Consider the following 19693-nt stretch of genomic DNA (forward strand, 5'->3'; position numbering starts at 1 on the left):
TGGCACTATTCCTCAGCCTACATTATTTCTCCCAATCCTGCAAGACCATGCAAGACCGCTTGCATGTGAGGTTCCCATATGCAAGACAGTGAGCAAATGTAACAGTTAAACCTGAATGTTGCTGTTGAAGTAGACTGTCATTTTCAATGCAAGATGCTTGAGAATAATAAAAAGTTTCGAACGGCAGACATCCTGCTTGAAGCATGGGAGAGAGAAAAAGAGGAAATCAGCATTGGTTTTGGAGCAAATATGCACATGTGTCATTTGAGGGGCGAAGTAGAAGGGAAGCTGATCTCATTCTGCAGCTGAAAAAGCCATTGTGACCCCTGTTTGCAGGGCGACACATCCGCATGCAACCTTATATTATTAGTAAAATTGCAGCTGAAGATTATTCCAAAGGAAAGTTAGAATGATAAGAAAGCATGGAAAGGAAACAGGAAGAATTAAGATCATCAGTGAATACTTGCACTGTGTGTTGATAAGGAGGTGTTAAACTAAAGGCACATGAACTTTGGGTTCAATGAGCAGAGAAGATAAGTAGACTAGACTGACTCAAAAGCAATACATCTTCTGATCCAGGCAGAATTAATGGCTGCACTTGAGGCCAGGGAGGAAACTTGGAAAGGACTTTAAAGTAAAAGAGCCTATCAAAAGCAGAAGTGAAAATGGGATTGCATTTTGGCTGCAGCAATTCACAGGAAGGCAGCATCTAAATTAAGCATCATGTATCCTAAGATGCCTGCATTGCATATCACATGAACAGGTAGAGAAAACAAAAAACCCAGTAGCAAGGTGCTTAACACAGATTCAAAAAGATAAAGCATGGCATCAAACAACTTGTTCCACGTGAAGAATAATTAAAAAATGGACAATCAGAAGAGAGAGAAATCAGTGATGTGCTGAGAAGGAAGAAAGGGGTGAAAGAGGCATACAATGGAATTATGAGGCCCAGCCCAGCCAACAACAGAAACTTTTAAATCCCATTGTTCTAATCTAAATGGAAAATTAAGTATGTGCTTAACTGTCTCCTGCTGAAATAAATGAGACCTCCAATCCTATGCAAATCTTATTGGGAATAAGTCCCATTGAACTCAGTGGGACTTCTGAGTGAGTAAATATGTGTAAGATTGGATTACATAATGCTCAGTTATGGATTACCATGAATGATCACCTCCTTGTAGAAATTGCAGCTAATATATACCAGTAGTAAGTCTTCTCAGTCCTCCTAGTAAGGATTTTTATCCATATTTCACAGAATCAGTTGCTCACCCTAGGAAAAATATACTTCAATTCTAGTGTATTATGTAAAAAGCCACTAGGATTTCCAGCTGATCAGGAAAAAAATCCTGGCTTGTTCCTGTGCCTTTATAGCAGCAGCTTGTTCTGCAGAAATCAGTAAGCGGAGCTTTTTGTGGCATCGGGATATACATTACCTTCTGCTAATGTTTGCGGATCAAATTGCTGTCGAAGGCTCCGTGATAGCAGGTGCTGGTAAAAATGTTGGCAACCCTAGATGCAATAGTGGGTCACATGGGAAATGGGCAGAGATTATCTTAAATTCAAAGTTCAGTATCCATTGTCAGTACTTTTAAAGGCAAATACATTTGCATAGATAATGTATCAGACAATCAGTGCATATAATTCTGCATCCACGTTTGGCAAATATTTTGTTTATTATTTAGTCCCCAATAACAGTTCATTTTCCATTTCTGAGGCAGACATTATTACTAGCTAAACATGTTCAAACTCAAAACAGAATAATCCATCACATTTGTTCTTATATCACATGACGTGTACCTGACAAGATAATAATTTAAGATGTACTTTTTCTGAAGCTGCTGTGAGATTTGTTAAATTGCTACTAAACACACTGGCCAGTGAACCAGTCTGTCAGATGATAAGACAAGGCAAGATTCTGTACCTTAAAGGGTTTATGTATACAGGCAGCCAAATACTACTGGTGGGCAGGGATTAGCACTGGCGGAATTTAAGATCTCTTGAATCAGGCTAAACCTGCCAGTTTAATGTTTAATGGGTGTTTACTGGGATTATTACTGGTCTGATTCACCTTCCTATCATGACTGGGTTTTATCTAATATCCTGTTTGCTTTTGCTAGGGCCTGTTCTGCTCAAAGTCTTACAAGACACTTATTTCTTCAATGAAGCTTCCTAAATAAATATTACAGGCAGCGCAGATGTGCAAGGTAAGATTTGCAAGTACTGTATTTTAGGGATGTGTATGCACTGGTCCAGCAGGTCCTTTTACAGACTGCCGAACTAGTCCGACGTTCAGACTGGTTTGGAGATGGGAGGTTACCTTTAAGGAGCAGGGAGGGTGCCCATCCCTCCCGCCGCTTTTCCCCTGCCAGCGCTGTCTCCAGAAAGCCTGGTGCGGGGCTGCAGCATACCTTCTTGCAGCCCTGGTCAGTGTCAGACTAGAAGTGGCCGGTGCATGTGCGTGTGTGTGACATGCGCACACTCACTGACCACTTCCCGTATGACGCTGTCCGGGACTGCACGGAGGTATGCAGCAGCCCCCCACCATCATTTTTTGAGACATCACCAGTGGGGGGAAGCAACTGGGGGGGGTGGGCACCCTCCCTGCTCCTTAAAGGTACCCCCCCGCCTCCCGGGAATGCACGAACCCGTTTGTGCACATCCCTACTGTATTTACCCAGATCCAAGACTAGTTTTTTCCAAGTTAGAAATCAGGGGGTCATCTTAAATTCAGTCCTTTTCTTTTTCGATAACCTCTGTTTTTAAAGGGTTGGTTGTCCTGCATTTAAGGTTGTCTTAAATGCAGAGTCATTTTCTATTCAGATAAATATGGATAATTTTAGTGATGATCACTAAGTGATCTGTCTGCTTTTGTGAATATTGTTGGATACAAGGTTAGCCAGTAGAATAATGTAATATTGTGTTCTTCTTTGCTATACCAAAGCATAAGTTCTGCTGGTGGTTTTGTTTTTTTGTTTCTAAATTGTTAAGCAATTTTTACAGTCCTAACTTAGGCCTCCCTTGTGCACAAAGCATACCACACACCAATTTCCCCCCATTTCTCCACCCCGCCACCCTGATCTCCCGAGCCTGAGGAGATGATGGCAGTGGCCACCACTATTGTTATTGTCCTCCTGCTGCTGGCCTCTCTAGCTTCCTGTCATTTGAAAGGGCAGGGGGTGGGGAGCAGAGAGGAAGGAAGTATATGAAGGGCTCCACACTTCCTTCTGCTTCATCCCCTCCTTTTTCAAAAGGCAGGGAACAGCATGGATGGAAGCGGGAGGAGGAGCCCAAGCAGCAGTAGGCTGCCCACCTGCCAATGAAGTAGTAGGTAAGGTTGGTGGCTGGAGATCGGAGGAGAGCTGGTCTTGTGGTAGGAAGCATGAATTGTCCCCTTTGCTAAGCAGGGTCTGCCCTGGTTTGCATTTAAATGGGAGACCACATGTGAGCGCTATAAGCGTAGGGGATGGGGCCGCTCTGGGAAGAGTATCTGCAGGCTTGCATGCAGAAAGTTCAAAGTTCCCTCCTTGCCATCTCCAGGATAGGGCTTAGAGAGACTCCTGCCTGAAACCTTGGAGAAGCCGCTGGCAGTCTGTGTGTAGACAATACTGAGCTAGATAGGTCTGACTCTGTATAAGGTAGCTTCCTATGTTTAACCCGTTGCTTCTGCTAAGCTGCCACCTGAGCAGTGGCACCTGCCAATTTCTTCAAGTGGTTCAACAGAGATAAGCAATGCACTACTGAAGCTCACAGTGACAGCTTGGGCAGCATCTTGCTGGAGTGCTACCAGTTCCCATGACTGCGTGTGGCTTCATGAGGGAATGGAACCTAACATACCTATGAGAAAGCACCGCAGGGCATGGGCTGCGACCTCAGCAATGTTTAGGCATGCTCAGCTGTTGAGTGGATAGCAGAGGCCTGCACAGGCATGGACCATAATGTCAGCGGCCCACGCTGGGATCTTCTGCCCATGCAGTATCTGTGTGCATGCACACGGCTGAAGTAGCAGTCTCTGTGCCTCTGCCATTGCTTTGAGACACCATTCTGCAATCCTCCTCCTCCCACTCAGCAGTGCTCAGTAGGGGTGTGAGAGCCGGCTCGATTTGAGCCGGGGGCGCAATGTTGAGCTGGCTTACTTTGACAGGTTTGAGGTAAAACCGAACCAGTTTGAATCTAGCTGGCTCGGAGCCCTAATGGTAAAGAGGAATCCAGTGAGGCTTCCCTAAAGGTAGAACAGGTGGGAGGAGGGTTAAGTAAATACTTACAAGTGCCATTGGGAGGGGGGTGGGCAGTGGCTCCCCTCATCCCTCCTCCTCTGGTTTGGGCCTTCTTCAGCCCAGTTCGGGCCTCTGCACACACATTGAGGCCATTTTTACTGACCTCCGTGCATGCACAGAGGTCAGTAAAATGGCCTCCACATGTACGCAGAGACCTGAGTTGGGCCACCACCAGCCCTGCCTACTCCAGGGGTGGCTGGTGGGGGTGGAGCTTCCCCCACCTCCCCCTGTGGCCAGTGGTGGCACTTGTGAGTAGTTGCTTACCCTCCTCCCACCTGCTCTCCCTATAGGGAAGTCTCCCCCCGTGCCCTCCTCTCTGGTAAAGGGGAATCCTCACCAGATTCCCCTTTACCAGTAGGGCTCCAAGCCATTTCGGAACAGCTCAGTTTGAATGGGTCTGGTTTGAATAGGCACAAAATTGGAACAGGCCGGGTTGGCTGAAATTTGGTTCAGATTGGAGAGAGGCCAGCAAAACTGGTTTTGTGCACATCCCTAGTGCTCAGTGACCACATCAGGTAGCCCTCCAGTGAACTGCCACATTATTCACTGAAATATTTCAGTGAGCTCTGGGATAGAGACTGCCAAACTTATTGGATATGGCCAAGCAATGTAAAGCTCTTCTTAAGTACCACTGATTTCAATGGGGGAGAGATGCATGTACTTAAGGCCACAATCCTATGTACTCTTCCTTCAAAGTAAGCCCTGTTGAACTCACTTATGTACTTGCAGCCATATATAGGTTGCAAGAATAGGTTGGTTGCATATATCTTCCATTGAAATTGGTAAGACTTAAAAATGCTTAATTTGGGCTAGAAAATACATGCTGGCCACCATTTCTAATACAACTTGAAATGAGGGGGGAGAATTAATAAAGTCAAGCTGTCAGTAGAAGCATATTTCAAAATTTAGTGGCTGACATGATGAGGAAGATCACCCAGAGTAGTCCCTAACTTGTCATTTTAATTTCAATGGGACTACATTGAGTAATATTCCTCATAATATTGTCAGCCAGGGGAATTTGCAGGAGGGAGGGTTTGTATCTCTTTCTGTAGTGTGGCTTGTGAATAAACAATTGGTGGCATCAGTTACTGTGGATCCTGCATAGAGTAGCATCACGGCCTGTGTCTGCAAAGTTGGCCACACGGGGACTGAGGAGCAGAAAATACAGCGTGCAGCACTGTGAGAAGACTATAAATTCTGTAATAACAGGGCCTTCCTCCTGGGCTTGGCCATCTATCATGTAAATATTTTAGAGTCTGAGTTCATCTGCTGGCTGCCAGAAAGATTTTCTGGCTGCTCTCCCAAACTGATGCAATGCTCTCTTCATGACTGGGACATTTATTACCTCCACTACATTATGTACTTGGTGTGTGTAGCAGTCAACAGACCCTGAAAAGTTTAGGAATATTTCCTTGATACTCTTCTTCTCTGCAGAGTCTGACATCATTCTGAACAAGGCCACTAATAGCATGTGTGTGTGTTTGTTTCTCTCCCCCACCCCTGCTCTGTTCTCTCGCTTTTCCTTTCCTTCTCCCCTCTCCCCGTTACTGCTAGCAGTTTGTCAAACTGTCTTGCCTTTATCTCATCTTACACATGCTTTGCAATAGACACAGGATGATTGATGTGCTGCTAACTTCTGTTTTTGTAATTTTTTTTTTAAAAAAAAGTCTGGTCTAAATAAAGCAACCCTCCAAAATGAAGCATTTTGTGGAGGTGTGAGGGAAACCCATCCATCGTTTTGTGCAGGATCTTAAAATTGTTATCTCAGCAAAGATAGCAAAGGCCAGGGGTGAAAGGGAAGAGGGGCCATTTCGAGATAAACAAAAGACCTCCAAAGATTTCTTCTCCCTCACCACTCCCATCTCTTTAACCTGATTGTGGCACCCCTTAGGAATTGACAAAAGCCTCATGATTCTTCTAGTCCTTTGTTGAAGTGCACAGCCCTTTGGAAGACCAAAGTCAGCTAAAACCTTGTCAGCTTGTGTTCAAATGCTGCCACAGCGGCTAATACAGAAACCTGTTAAAAGTTTACTGCTGGCCTGGGCTGATGATAATAGTAAATCAGCGGATGAATGGGAAATGTGTCATATTGAGTCATGTGGGAGCAGACGAGAGGCTAAACTTCTACATGATTATTATTGCTCTCCTTCTGTGGAGGTTACTACAATTTGTCGTACGCAAGGAGGGAAAGGAGAGAGATAATGAAGGAGGAGCCATAAAGTCAAGCTCAGAATGTTAACAAATGCTGGCAGAGCTGAGTAGCAAGTCAGCAGCAAAGGGAATTTTGCTCTCTTTGTATTCTGCTTACACTGAGTCATGAAAACAATCCGCCCTCCAATGTATCAATTTTGGTCATTCTTCCATAGGATCTCTTAATTCATGAGCCCTATTCAGACATTATGTTCAGCACTCGTATAATGAGTGTACAGTATACACAGGTACAGATCTGTACACAGGAACAGTTATTCACACGTTATGTTGAACACATTTCCTATCTCTGTACCATGCATTTGAGAGGCCTGTACCCAAGTTCACTTTTTAAATGAACGCAGATTCAGTCAGGTTTACCTCACCCAAAGTACCTTTGCTCTGCTGAATAGGATAGGAAGACTCTATAGCCTCTGAATATCTTTCAGCATTGTTTTAAAAAGTTCATATTATTGTAGTACACTGGAAGAGTGGTATAGTATTGATCATCACGTACGCTCCAACTATACTGATTCTAGGTACCCATTTCTTTCTTACTATCTTTATCAGTTCCTAATTTGTACTAAATTAGTAATACCAGTGCCCACCCATTAAATGTATGTCTTTTAGACTGGTAGCTTTGATACTAAATCTAACAACTTTTCTAGTGCCTAATTAATTTTTACGGTCTGACATTGGGGAGCTAGATTGACATGTCACAATGTACACCATGTGTCTTTAATGAAGCATGCCAGCAACCAGACTCCGTGGAAGTGGCTTCTTTACAGTGCCTGCTCTCTGTTAATGAAATGTATATATATATATCCTGCCTTTCGCCATGAGGCAGAACCTTGCAACAAGGAACTGCATTCTTAGGTTAGCATCATGCTGCCTACTCTATCAATTAAACAAAATTTGGACTAATTTTAATGCTCTGGTCTCACTGGCCTCAGCCGCCCACCAGGCCTGCAAGAGGAAATGGGAAGATACTGCTGTCAGGCTTGTTAGCAGTTCTCCTACACAGTGTCTTGAGTCTGTATAATCTCAGCTAGTGATTTCCCACTGAAGTGCTTCGAATGTACATTTCCCCAGTTTGTAATACCTGTCTGTTTTAAGGAGAGCTTCCTTTTGCCCTCAAATTCCTCCTATGTTCAGAATGCAGAGCAAGTCTCGGTTTATGTGCTGAATGTGTACCTGTGCTGTCTGCATTCATCAGACTAGGTTCCTCAGAACTGCCAGCTGTAATTTGCATATGCTCAAAAGTTGATTTCTTTAACCCCTTACTCTCCATGAAAGCATCATTTGATTTCTGAGATTGACTAGAACTGGTTCAAAAATAGGAATGTTGTTTGCAGAACACCATCTTGGTTGGCTCCTGAGCAACCCATTTGCCTAGGGATTGGAAAGTTCAAAAGAGTCAGGTGTGCCCTGAAGTCAAGCAACATGTGACTCATTAGTTGGTGGGGGAGCCTTAGCCTTGTGAACAACAAACTAATCAGTGATGATGGCTGAAAAAGTAACATTCACATCCCCATGCCAACCAAGGCATTCTGGTGCACATGACCTAGGTCTACGACAACCAATGTAAAGCAGAACCCACTGGAGTTTAGGCAGTTCCACTCCCTCACCCACCCCTGTTCCAGTGCAGGTCTGGTAGTCACTGCCACCACTCTCTGCTTCCAGAGAGAACTCAAGTCTGGGCTGAATCAACCTTTGGCGGGTCCCCTCTGTCCTCACAGAGCGGGAGCCAGGTTGGATTTCCCCTTTTAGGTAAGTCTCCCTTTTAAATAGCTCAACCAAGTGGTCAGCTCATGTGGGGTGGCAACGCCAGAGTCTCTGAGCATGCACACACAAGAGGTGAGATTGTCCTCTCTAAAAGATTACTTTATTAAACTACAGGAACCAAAGTGGGTAGGGGAGTAGGTAGGGTGTAGTGAAATAAAACAAAAGTCATTTTTAGCTCCTAACACATTCAACAGTCTAAGCAAAGCACTTACATATCATGGTGATGGGTGTTCAGCAAATAGATGGAAAGTAGGTGACAGCTTTACACAAGCAGCACACAACTAAGAGTTTCTTAAGCAAACACTTGGAGGGGTGCTGCATGTCTTCCACCAATCAGAGTTAGACCACAAGGCTCAATTTGACAGCTCTTCAGCCAATGAGAGGCTGAGACGTCCTGGCAGAGGCGGCTTCGAGACTGTCACCTGTCCATAGTTCAAGGAGTTTTCCAGTTATCATCCCCACAGGGGAGTTGGGGTGCAAAGTGTTCATTTCTCTTGCGCTAGACAGGATTAGGGAATTGGTAAACAGCAGGTCTGGTGGATGCTGTAAACATGGATGCTCTTGCTTTTAGGATAGTGGAGGCTAACTCCCGTCATGTACAGGGTTCCTTCGCAGCCAATCTTGTGGGAATAGCAGAAAATTGAGTCATCTCTGGTGATTTTAAAAATCTGTCTACTTATGAGCTTGTTTACAATAAATGTACATGGAAGCATTCCATGATTGCCTAAGTGACCTGTTGCCTCCCCTGGCCCTTCATTACAGTTCTGGAGCAGCATTGTGAGACTGTGCATGTGTCCTGGAAGGGAAGTTATCATGTGCAAAACAGTAATGGTGAAAAATAATGAAATATAGTAGCTGATCTTCTTTAGAATGTTCTTCAACTATACTTGTATTTGCTGACTTGATTTCTAATCAAGTGGAGTTCACTTATCAGTAATCTCAGCTTCCTGAGCCTATCTCTGATTGTTCCTTTGATTTGTCCTGCTCCACCCCTTCTGTGCCTAGAACTGATCAGATAAAACCCAGCCTGGCCTGACCTTGCACCTTTGATGTGTAGAAATTAGCAGGTGAAGTTTTTCACATTGTGGAGATTAACATCACATTGTAGAGATCAGCATGATTAGCATGTGCTAATGTTTGCACTTCAAATTGCTGTTAAAAGCACAGGTACCATGGCTAGCAGAAAACCTGGCAACCATATGTTTGAGGCCTTTTCCTTAGCCTGTTATTTCACCTAGCTTCTCTCTCTGTTTGATAGCTCTATGACATTTGCTTAGTTTCACTAGTCCTGGCCACAACGGGGCATTGGTCACTTACCATGAAGGCTTCTTCTGGTTGCTGCAGTCAAGGCATCTCTGTGGGTTATCCCCATCACGTGCTCCTGGGCAGGACTATGTAAAATAACTAATAGAAAGCCTTTTAGAGCCCGCCCAGTTCTTATAGGCCAAGTTAGCATAAGAAAAGGAAACATCCCAACCAGATATAGCAGACTGTACTGAATACAAACCAGATGGAAAACAGGTAGCCAACATGAAGGCAGTGTAAGCCACTTGTAACATGGCATAGAAACAAGATAGGAGACGAGATCTAATAACATTTCCCATGACCATGATACCTATCGTAATGAGTATTCCTCCTGGAGCAGAGCAAGCATATATATATATATATTTAGTACCGGGTGGGCCAAGATGCCTTGACTGTAGCAACCAAAAGAAGCCTTCACGGTAAGTGACCAATGCTCCATTCTTGGTTGCTGCAATCAAGGCATCTCTGTGGGACATACCAAAGCAGTATGTCTCTGGGAGGGAACCCACATTTTGCTCTACTTCTGGGGAAGCACTCCCTGGAGAACCCACCTCCCATAGGCCGCCTGAGCATATAGGTCCAATTTGTAATGTTTGAGAAATGTGGACGGGTTCTTCCAAACTGCTGCCTTACAGATCTTCTGAATGGGGGCATTGGTTGCAAAGGCCGCTGAAGTTGCAGTAGACCTGGTAGAGTGGGCTACTATGCTCTGAGGTGGACGAACATGCTGAACCTCATATGCGAGAGAAATGCAGGCTCTGATCCATCTTGCAATTGTCCTTGAAGATACAGCCTCTCCCATAGAGGCCGGTAGATAGGACACAAACAGTGCGTCTGTCTTTCAAAAACTGGCAGGCCGTGCAATATATTTCTTTAAGCAGCGCCGGACATCCAGTTTGCCACAACTTCTCTTGAGGATATGTTGGATGTGGGCAAAACGATGGTAAATATATATCTTGAGATACATGGAAATCAGATAACACCTTTGGATGGCTCTACGGGTCTGGTATCAGGTGTACTGAATCCTCTGAGATTATACAATAGGATTTATGAATTGACAGTGCCCTCAATTCCGAAACTCACCTCGCCGAAGTCACGGCCACCAGAAAACCTAGTTTAAGGGACAGTAGTCTCAAGGGTATAGATCTAATGGGTTCAAATGGAGGATGCTGTAGCACCTTCAGAACAATGTTCAAATTCCAAGTAGGAAACCAGTGAGCCACTGGCAGTGATAACAGAGTCGCCCCTCTCAGGAAATGCTTAAGTAACGGATGTCCTATTGAAGCCTTTGAGGAACCCCCTGATATGAGCGATACAAAGGAAGCCGCCTTTCTCCTCAGTGTGTTCGATCTCAACCCTTTATCTAGGCCTTCTTGTAGGAACTGTAAGAGGTGGTAAAGAGTTGCTTGCCCTTTAGCGATATGGTGATGGCAAGACCAACAGAGAAACACCCTCCAGGTGTACTGGTACACTCAATTTGTTGATGGGCAACGTGAGGCAAGGATGGTGGATGCCACTTTTTCTGTCACACCCTGCCTGTTCAGCAGCTGCCACTCAGTCTCCATGCGGCTAGCTGAAACCTAGCTGGATTTGGGTGTAGCACTGGTCCCTGTAGTAACAGGTCCAGTGTGACCAGCAGATGCCACGGCTTGTCTATGCTGAGGGATATCAGTTCAGCAAACCACGGTCGTCTTGGCCAATAGGGAGCTACTAGAATGATTTCTGCTTCTTATTCCCTTATGCGCCTTAACACGCGAGCCAGCAACGGAATCGGAGGAAAAGCGTACAGTACGCCTTGTGGCCACTGGTTGGACAGTGCATCTGTCCTCACCGCCATCTGACAAGCAACCTGGTGATAAAAAGTGGTAGCTTCACATTGAGTAGTGTCGCAAATAAATCCAGGACAGGGCATTCCCACCTGTGTGCCAGTTGTTCGAAGATATGGTGATTCAGTGCCCATTCCCCTGGAAGGAGGTCCTCTCTGCTGAGCCAATCGGCAATCAAGTTCAGGTCTCCCTGTACATGGTGGGCTGCAATTGATTTCAGATGACATTCTGGCCCAAGACATCAGAAGCACTGACTCCTGATATAGGGATCATGACCTCGTGCCTCCTTGCCTGTTTACATGTGCTTTGGCCGTGGTATTGTCTGTTTTTATTAAGACGTCCCGGCCCATCACATGAGGAAGAAGATTGAGCAAGGACAGTCTGATGGCCCTTAACTCCAGCCAGTTTATTGAGTGCGCTCGCTCCTCTGGAGTCCACTTCCCCTGAACAGAGTACTGATGACAGTGGGCTCCCCAATCTCTGTTGCTGGCGTCCATCGTCACAATAATCCTTTGAAACTCTAGAAATCTTTTCTCCATCGATAGATTGTTGGAAGAGTTCCACCAGCAAAGAGACATCTGAACCTTGGACGGCATGTGCACCATTCTGTTCCTTTTCCTTGCAATGACTGATTGGAATGGCAACAGGAACCACTGCAGTTCCCTGAGGTGGAACCTCGCCCAAGGTACCGCCTCCAAGGTGGATATCATTAGGCCCAGGAGTCTTGCCAAGGATAGCACTGGTGTCTCCCATGCATGGAATGCCATCCTTGCTTCTGTTCTCTGGCAGAAAAAGTCAATCTAGCATGGTATCTATAATGACCCCTAGATGTAAGAGCCTGTGAGAAGGTATCAGGTGGCTTTTATTTTCGTTTATTAAGAACCCGTGTTGTTTCAGGGTAGATAGAGTCACCGCCAGGTTGGATGCCGCTGTCTCTGGTGACCTGGGTTTCACGAGCAAATCATCCAAATAGGAAAAAACACAAATGCCCTGTAGTCTTAGGTGTGCCATCACGGGTGCCAAGACCTTAGTAAAGAACCTGGGGGCCAAGCAGAGGCCAAATGGCCTTGTACTGATAGTTGACCCCCGCGTATTTGAAGCGTAGAAAATGTCTGCTTTTTGGATGAATTGGAACATGTAAATAGGCTTCTTTTAAGTCAATAGAAGAGAGCAAGTCTCCGTGATGAAGAGCCTCCATGATGGAACGCAGGGATTCCATGCGGAACCTTTGTGGATGCACACTCTTGTTCAGATGTTTCAAGTCCAGTACGGCTCTTTTGGAGCCATCCCTTTTGGGGATGGTGAACAGAATATAATAAACACCCTTCCCCACCTGAGATGGAGGGACCTTTTCTACCGCCCCTATTGCCAGAAGATGTTGGATGGCTGACTTTACGTCTGCATGTTTGGAAAAACATTGAGAGCGGGGGGTAGGAAGGAACCTTGGGCGAGGAAGGGAGTTCATCTCAATTCTGTAACCGGACTTGATCAGTTCCAGGACCCATTTGTCCCCCATACTCTTCTCTCAAGTTTGGAAAAATTTTGAGAGACATCCCCTGAGCGCAGGCATTCCTGCGTCAGAACTGTTGCTTTCCTTGTTGTTTTCCCTGGTTGGAAGATTGTCAGTTTCCAAAATTCTTGGGGGGGAAATGCTGGCGAGATTAGGCTCCCCTCTGCAATCTGAAGTCTCTAACACGCCCTCTGAATGAAGGGCAAAATGAACAAAATGGCTGGAATGGTGGCTAAATTCTTCTATGTTGCTATTAGATTAAGATCCTGCTTAAGATCCAAATTTTAGGAGCCACTGTTTACTATTATGTACTATTCTATTGTTGGTCTGTTTTGTTTTTAGTCTTTCTTATTTTGTATGTTTTCTGTATGGCCTACAGCTGCAATGAATTGAATTGAATTGATGTAGTTTTATCCCCTTTCTTAGGGGCCGTTGGCATTGCTTTTCTTTTATCCTTTGACTCCACCAGCACATCCTTAAGGGCTGATCCTCCAAAAGTTTGGAACTATTGTAGGGTACCACTGACAGGTTTGCCTTTGATGTAATGTCCACCTGTAGAGAGGAGAGCTGGTCTTGTGGTAGCAAGCATGACTTGTCCCCATAGCTAAGCAGGGTCTGCCCTGGTTGCATATGAATGGGAGACTTGATGTGTGAGCACTGCAAGATATTCCCCTCAGGGGATGAAGCTGCTCTGGGAAGAGCAGAAGGTTTCAAGTTCCCTCTCTGGCTTCTCCAAGATAGGGCTGAGAGAGATTCCTGCCTGCAACCTTGGAGAAGCCGCTGCCGGTCTGTGAAGACAATACTGAGCTAGATAGACCAATGGTCTGACTCAGTATATGGCAGCTTCCTATGTTCCTATGGTCACCTGCCAACCCTCAAGCCACAGGTGGCGTCTGTCCACCACTGCAGCAGCAGATGCTCTAGAGGAGAAACGAATAGAATCCAAAGTGGTATCTGCCACAAATGCCTGGGCTCATTGGAGTTTCACCAATTGCTGCCTTAGGCGCACTGGATCAGACAGGGTCTCATCAAGTAGGTCTTTAAGCCACAATAAACTGGCCCTTGCCACCATAGATGCCGCTGCGGCAGACCGTGTTGCTAGAGATGAATTGTCATGCGCATGTCTAAAAGCAAATTCTGCCTTCTTTTCCGACAGGTCCTTCAAAGACGCTTCACCATCTCGTGGGATCAAGGACCCAGTGACCAGCTGGACAATTGGTGCATCAGTGCTGGGAGTCTTGAGCAGATCAGTGGTTTCTTGCTGGAACGAGTAAATGCACGTAGTCGCTGGCATAGGTTTTTTATTCAAAGCAGGCATAGCCCACTCTCCTTTAATTGTCTCTGTAAAGCAATCTGGCATAGGCAGTAACATATCACGTGGCTTAGCCTTAGGGAACACTAAATCTCCTTTATGCATCTGAGTAGGCTCAGTGTGCAGTTTAGATTGTAGCAATAGCAATAGCACTTACATTTATATACCGCTTTATAGCCGGAGCTCTCTAAGCGGTTTACAATGATTTAGCATATTGCCCCCCAACATTCTGGGTACTCATTTTACCGACCTCGGAAGGATGGAAGGCTGAGTCAACCTTGAGCCCCTGGTCAGGATCAAACTTGTAACCTTCTGGTTACAGGGCGGCAGTTTTACCACTGCACCACCAGGGGCTCTTTTGTAGCCCAATGGTGCAAAGAATTTTTGTCATAAGGGGGTTAAAATCCTCTGAGGCGAAGAGGCGCTGTGATACATGAGCAAGTTCTAAGCCCTCCGCCCCAGACCACTCCCCTTCCTCCTTATCTGGGCCCAGGTCCTGATCCAGATCCTGGCCACCTCCACCTGGGCTCACCGGGACCTCGGTGACATCCTCCTCCTGCATGGGTACCTGCTTTTCTTTGGGATGGGTTGCCCTGGGTCTAACCTCCTTGGAGGTAGGATCCCCAGACTCTTCCCCCAAATGTTCTGAGGAGTGTACTGACACTGACTTCTTGGACCCCCTTTTGGAGTTTTCTCTTGTACTTGGCCTTCTTAGACGTAGGTACAGGGGAACTGGAGTCAGAATAAACTTCAGAGGAGGAGGAGGGGCGCCTACGTCTTTTTAGGTTTTTTAGGCTTCCTTGTGGGCTTTAATTGAAATACTGTGTTAATAATGGCATTTTTCAGCCAAGCTTGCCACTCTGGAAGCACAGTTCTAGGCATCACCTGGGAAGTGGGTTGGGAAGCCTGCTTAAAGCTAGCCTGTCCGGATTCCCGTTCCCCATGGTCAGAGCTCACCACACGTAGATCGAGCTGTTCTCTGTCACCCTGCGCAGCGTCCGACATTTTGGCGAGCTTTTCTGTGGCGGTTTCCATGCGGCCGCCATCTTGTCTCCCCTCTGCAACGCTCGACTTGTCCGCCATTTCAGCTCCTCCAGCTATAGCCCTGATCTCAGCTTGTGTGTGAGGCGGTTTTGCCAGGGGTCTGACACTACCTGCCTTCAATCTGGTGGATAATAGCTCGAACGTGGCTTGTTCCTCTTCCCGCCTCGTTGTTTTTGAGGAGAGCGCCACAGCTGTGTGCGAGTTAATCACCTCCGCGGCAGGCTGCTTCCATGCTCCCCTGCCGTTGCTGTCCTGCACTCGCTGCTGGAAAGCAGGAAAAAGGAGGGAGCCTCTCGCTCTGCCTGCTCGGACGGTCTAACAGCCACCGAGAAAGGAACAGGGAGGCAGGAGACTTTTGCTGGCGACGGCTTGCCTTTTTTCACTGTCAGGCTGCTGAGAAGCGGGAGAGGAGAACCGGGTGCCCTTGTGCCCGTTGGAAACTCCGGTTTTGCTCACCCCGCCGGCACAAAAACATTTATCACCCTCCCTGCGTGCTCCATACACCAAGGGACAAACAATAGGCAGGGGGGTGGGAGCCAACACACAAAGACAACAACTCTATTTTTTTTAAAAAGATTAACAACAAGGACAGGAGAAGGATAAGGTAGCTATGTGGAAGAGGAACAGAAAGGGCAAAGGAGAGCGAAACTAAATAACTGACCACAACAAGAGAAAGAAGAGAACCTGCCAGGAGCAATGCAGGACTATAAGAACTGGGCGGGGTCATCCCCCATCGGGCTCTAAAAGGCTTTCTATTGGCTATTTTACATAGTCCTGCCCAGGAGCACGTGACGGGGATAACCCACAGAGATGCCTTGATTGCAGCAACCGAGAATGTATGTTTCTAATAAAGATCTCAGTGGGCTGAATCTGTTCATGTGCTGGTGAAACATATGTAGTAATCATAAGCATGCTGTTTGGAGATACATTGTTTTTTGTCTTCTAAAAGCCAGTTATGAGCTGACCAGATGTGAGATACAAGGCAAGGAATACGAGAGTGTATATGCCACAACTAAAAAGACCCTGCTAATACTCCAGCAGATCTTTCTTCAGAAAATGAAGGGGTGCTAGGTAGGCTTTCACCACCAGTTTGTAAAACATGGGGAGGCATGAGTGGGAAAAGGCACTCCTTGCATGTTTTGTTTTCTTTGGAAGATAAAAACCTGCTTCTTCCTAAAATGTCTATGATGATGATGATGATTTACATTTATATACCACTCCATACAAAAAGTCCCTGGGTGGTTTACAATATAAAGCCATATAAAACATCAACACAATTAAAGCAATTTTAAATGCAATAAAAACTCTAAAAAGAAGCTTTAAAACTATAAACCAAAAGCCTGAATAAATACGTATGTTTTTAGATCCTTCTTAAAAATGTTCAGAGAAGGGGAAACTCTAATTTCATTAGGAAGCCAGAGTTCTAGGGAAACTCTAGAAAAGGCCCAATTTCAAGTCACCAGCAAACAAGCTGGTGGCAACCACAACCAAACCTCCTCAGATGATCTTAACAGGTGATGGAGTTAATGAAGAAGAAGAAGGCACTCTCTTAAATGCCTTGGACCCAAGCCGTTTTGGGGGCAATGTAAAGGACAAGCTCAAGCTTCCCAGCTGCTGCTACAGCCTACTGTTGCTAATACTCACACTGATGACCAGGAGTGGAGAAAATCAAAACAGGTGGAAGTTGTGCCTAGGTATTTCCTCATATGAAGATGATGTGTGAAACTGTCTGATACCAGATACACAAGAATTGGCCACTGTAAAAAGTAAAAAGAGTTCTTACTCAATTTGGGCTGCATCCCCTCTTAAGCTCTATAAAGTAGCCCTTTGAATTCTGCCATTGCATTCAAATGACAGAAAATTGCTTTCCTTTTGCAGTTCTGAGTGACTACTAAGGAAGATGTGGGGAGGGAGAGTGGAGAATCATTGTAAGTGTGGGAAATGCTTTTATGATCATAACCCCAAATCTCTGGGATTTGCCAGGGATTTCTAGGGTTCCTGCCAATAGCAAGAGAATTTTTTTCCTCAGACGACACGACTTACATATATATATATCTCCTTTCACATTAGCTGAGTATTATAGAAGATTTGTTAAATTATATGCATAATTTTCCTCTTATGGGCAAGCTCTCAGCTGCCTTTCTCTTTTCAGTAGGTGTGGGAGAAAATATTTCACATGGCTAATGGAGTACGTAAGTGTTGGCAAGAATAAGAAAAGGACTGGGCTTAATCTGAGAGAGGCACTCACAGTTTCCTCTGCAATTTTTGTGGTGTTGGAAAGAAATACATCGTTGTGTAAACATTAGATTCCTTATGAGACATTCTGGAACATCATTTCAAAATTAATGAGCAAACTCTAGGCAGGTTAAGTACTTCTAAATCCCATTGATTTCAACTGGAGCAATTTAAGTAGATGCTTAACTCTTAATTGGACTCAAGCCCTGTTCAGTTGTTCTGACTGTAACTATGTACAGTGTACATGGTTACAAGACTCCCTGAAAGCCCCACCAACAGTGACACCTAAGCCTCTCCAGGCCCTCTTACTATCAGGATAGCATTTGTCTGAAGAGACAAATGCTGTACTCAGTGAATGATTCTTCATGTAATTGCAAAAGGTGATGCTGCAACATTCACAATCACATGGAGAATCTCTTCATGGTTACAGCATTTGCCTCTGATGGCTCTTCAGAGAAACACTATCCTCACAGTGATCAAGGAGTGGGGGGCAAATTTACATGATGCATCAGTGCAGATGTTTGGCTTTCAGGAAACATTTATAACCATGTACACTGTACCTGGTTACAGAATGACTGAACAGGGTTTTTAAAGTCCTCAAATTTGCTGGATTGTGCCCAATCATAGTGACTAGATGGTACCTCCTTCCTTGTAGTTTTTTTCATTAGGATGAGAAACCAATACAAAGTATGGAGAATTTCATCTTAGGCCATACCCTAATAAATACTTGAAAATAAACATGATAGTCAAAACACTTGCTGGATTTCTTTCAAATGAGTAGACTTAGACTAACATACCCTGTGTGATAGCTAGAGGAACTCATTCTGCCTGCCCTATACCTCTCTTCTACTCAATTAATTGTCAGCATATTTCCCATAGATTTTCTGGGGTTCCTTTTCTTGTGAATTTAGTATGGACCAGCTCTGGAAAAGAATAGCTGAAGACAGCCTGCTTCCAATGGCCTTATACAACAGAAGACAAACATGCACGCAAATTATATGTACCACACCTGCTTTGCAGGGCTGAAAACTGAAGTTGCATTCAGGAAGAGAGAGGGAGAAGCAGAAGTATGACTCAAACCTCTCCCCCACCCCTGCCCCCGCTACAGAATAGAAGATAATAGAAGATCTATGTTTTTATATTCTAGCTTAATATTTTAATTGTGTAATTTTTATAGTCTTGTTTTAATTTTTCTGTGTGAACCTCTTTGAGATTGTTTTAATGGAAGGCAGACTTTACTAAAAAGCAGCCTACAAAATTTAAAAAATGAATGAATTTGTCTCTCCCTTTAGCTAACTATTGACTTTGTGATGAATGTGTGGCATGAGCACATTCTTCTTTACTTCCTCCTTAAGCTCTCATTTTTGGTTTCTTAAATGCAGTTTTTATTTGCAACAGTGTTTACAAATCTAGTAGTACCCCTTCCCAGCCATAAAAAGAGCTCTTTTGCAAAAAGCTCAGATCTTCCATTTCTAAGAAACTTTCTTTTGTGGGGTAACTATTTCCCTTTCCATTAACATTACCTGAAGAGTGTAAAGCTTGAAAAGGTCAATTTGGCCCGAAAAACTTTTATATCGGATAGATTTCAGTGGGTGACAGTTAAGCATATGTTGAGTGAAAAAAACTTGGCTTCAGTTGTGCCTGTTAATGATACTTGGTATTTATAGAGCACATGCTGGCATGTTTGAAAGTGCTTCATATTACATCATATCAGTACAAGCCATCCTGTAAGGTAGGGCAGTGTAATTATTTCCATATTACAAATGGAGAGGGGGGGCATGATAGCTTGCCTCAGGTGCCCCTAGAAACATCATGGTTGAACCTGAGATACAATTCCAGTTGACAGTTTATGCTCTAATCCACAGTACACCAGTTTTAATAACAGTACACTAGCTTTTAGACACATGAAAAGCTTTACTGAAAGTATCTAACATTTTTCTTTCCGTATTTTATTGAATATGTAGTAAAATTCAATCTTGGCACAGACAAATTCAATTAAAATGACTCTAAACCACTAATGCCCTCCATTAAAATGAATATAAACTAAGGCAAATGCCTCAGTGCCAACACACCTACATTGAGTTAAACTGCCTGTACATAACTTCTGCTTAAACCCATGATCTGGTACTTTATATTTAGGTGTATATGAACCCTGGTGTGACCTTCCATTCTAAAAGCATTTGCACCTGTGTGCCTCTGCTTACAAGGCTGAAAT

At 44.7% G+C, this 19693-nt stretch overlaps 1 long non-coding RNA gene across 1 annotated transcript; it reads left to right on the forward strand.

Annotated features, from left to right (window-relative positions):
* Window positions 1-2115: 2115 nt before the first annotated feature.
* On the forward strand, window positions 2116-14180 carry LOC128322075 (uncharacterized). The gene is made up of 2 exons (XR_008305506.1): window positions 2116-2204; window positions 14044-14180. It is a non-coding gene; the product is annotated as an uncharacterized LOC128322075 (long non-coding RNA).
* Window positions 14181-19693: the final 5513 nt, after the last annotated feature.

Source organism: Hemicordylus capensis, chromosome 4, assembly GCF_027244095.1.
Source record: "Hemicordylus capensis ecotype Gifberg chromosome 4, rHemCap1.1.pri, whole genome shotgun sequence".
NCBI classification, from domain to species: domain Eukaryota; kingdom Metazoa; phylum Chordata; class Lepidosauria; order Squamata; family Cordylidae; genus Hemicordylus; species Hemicordylus capensis.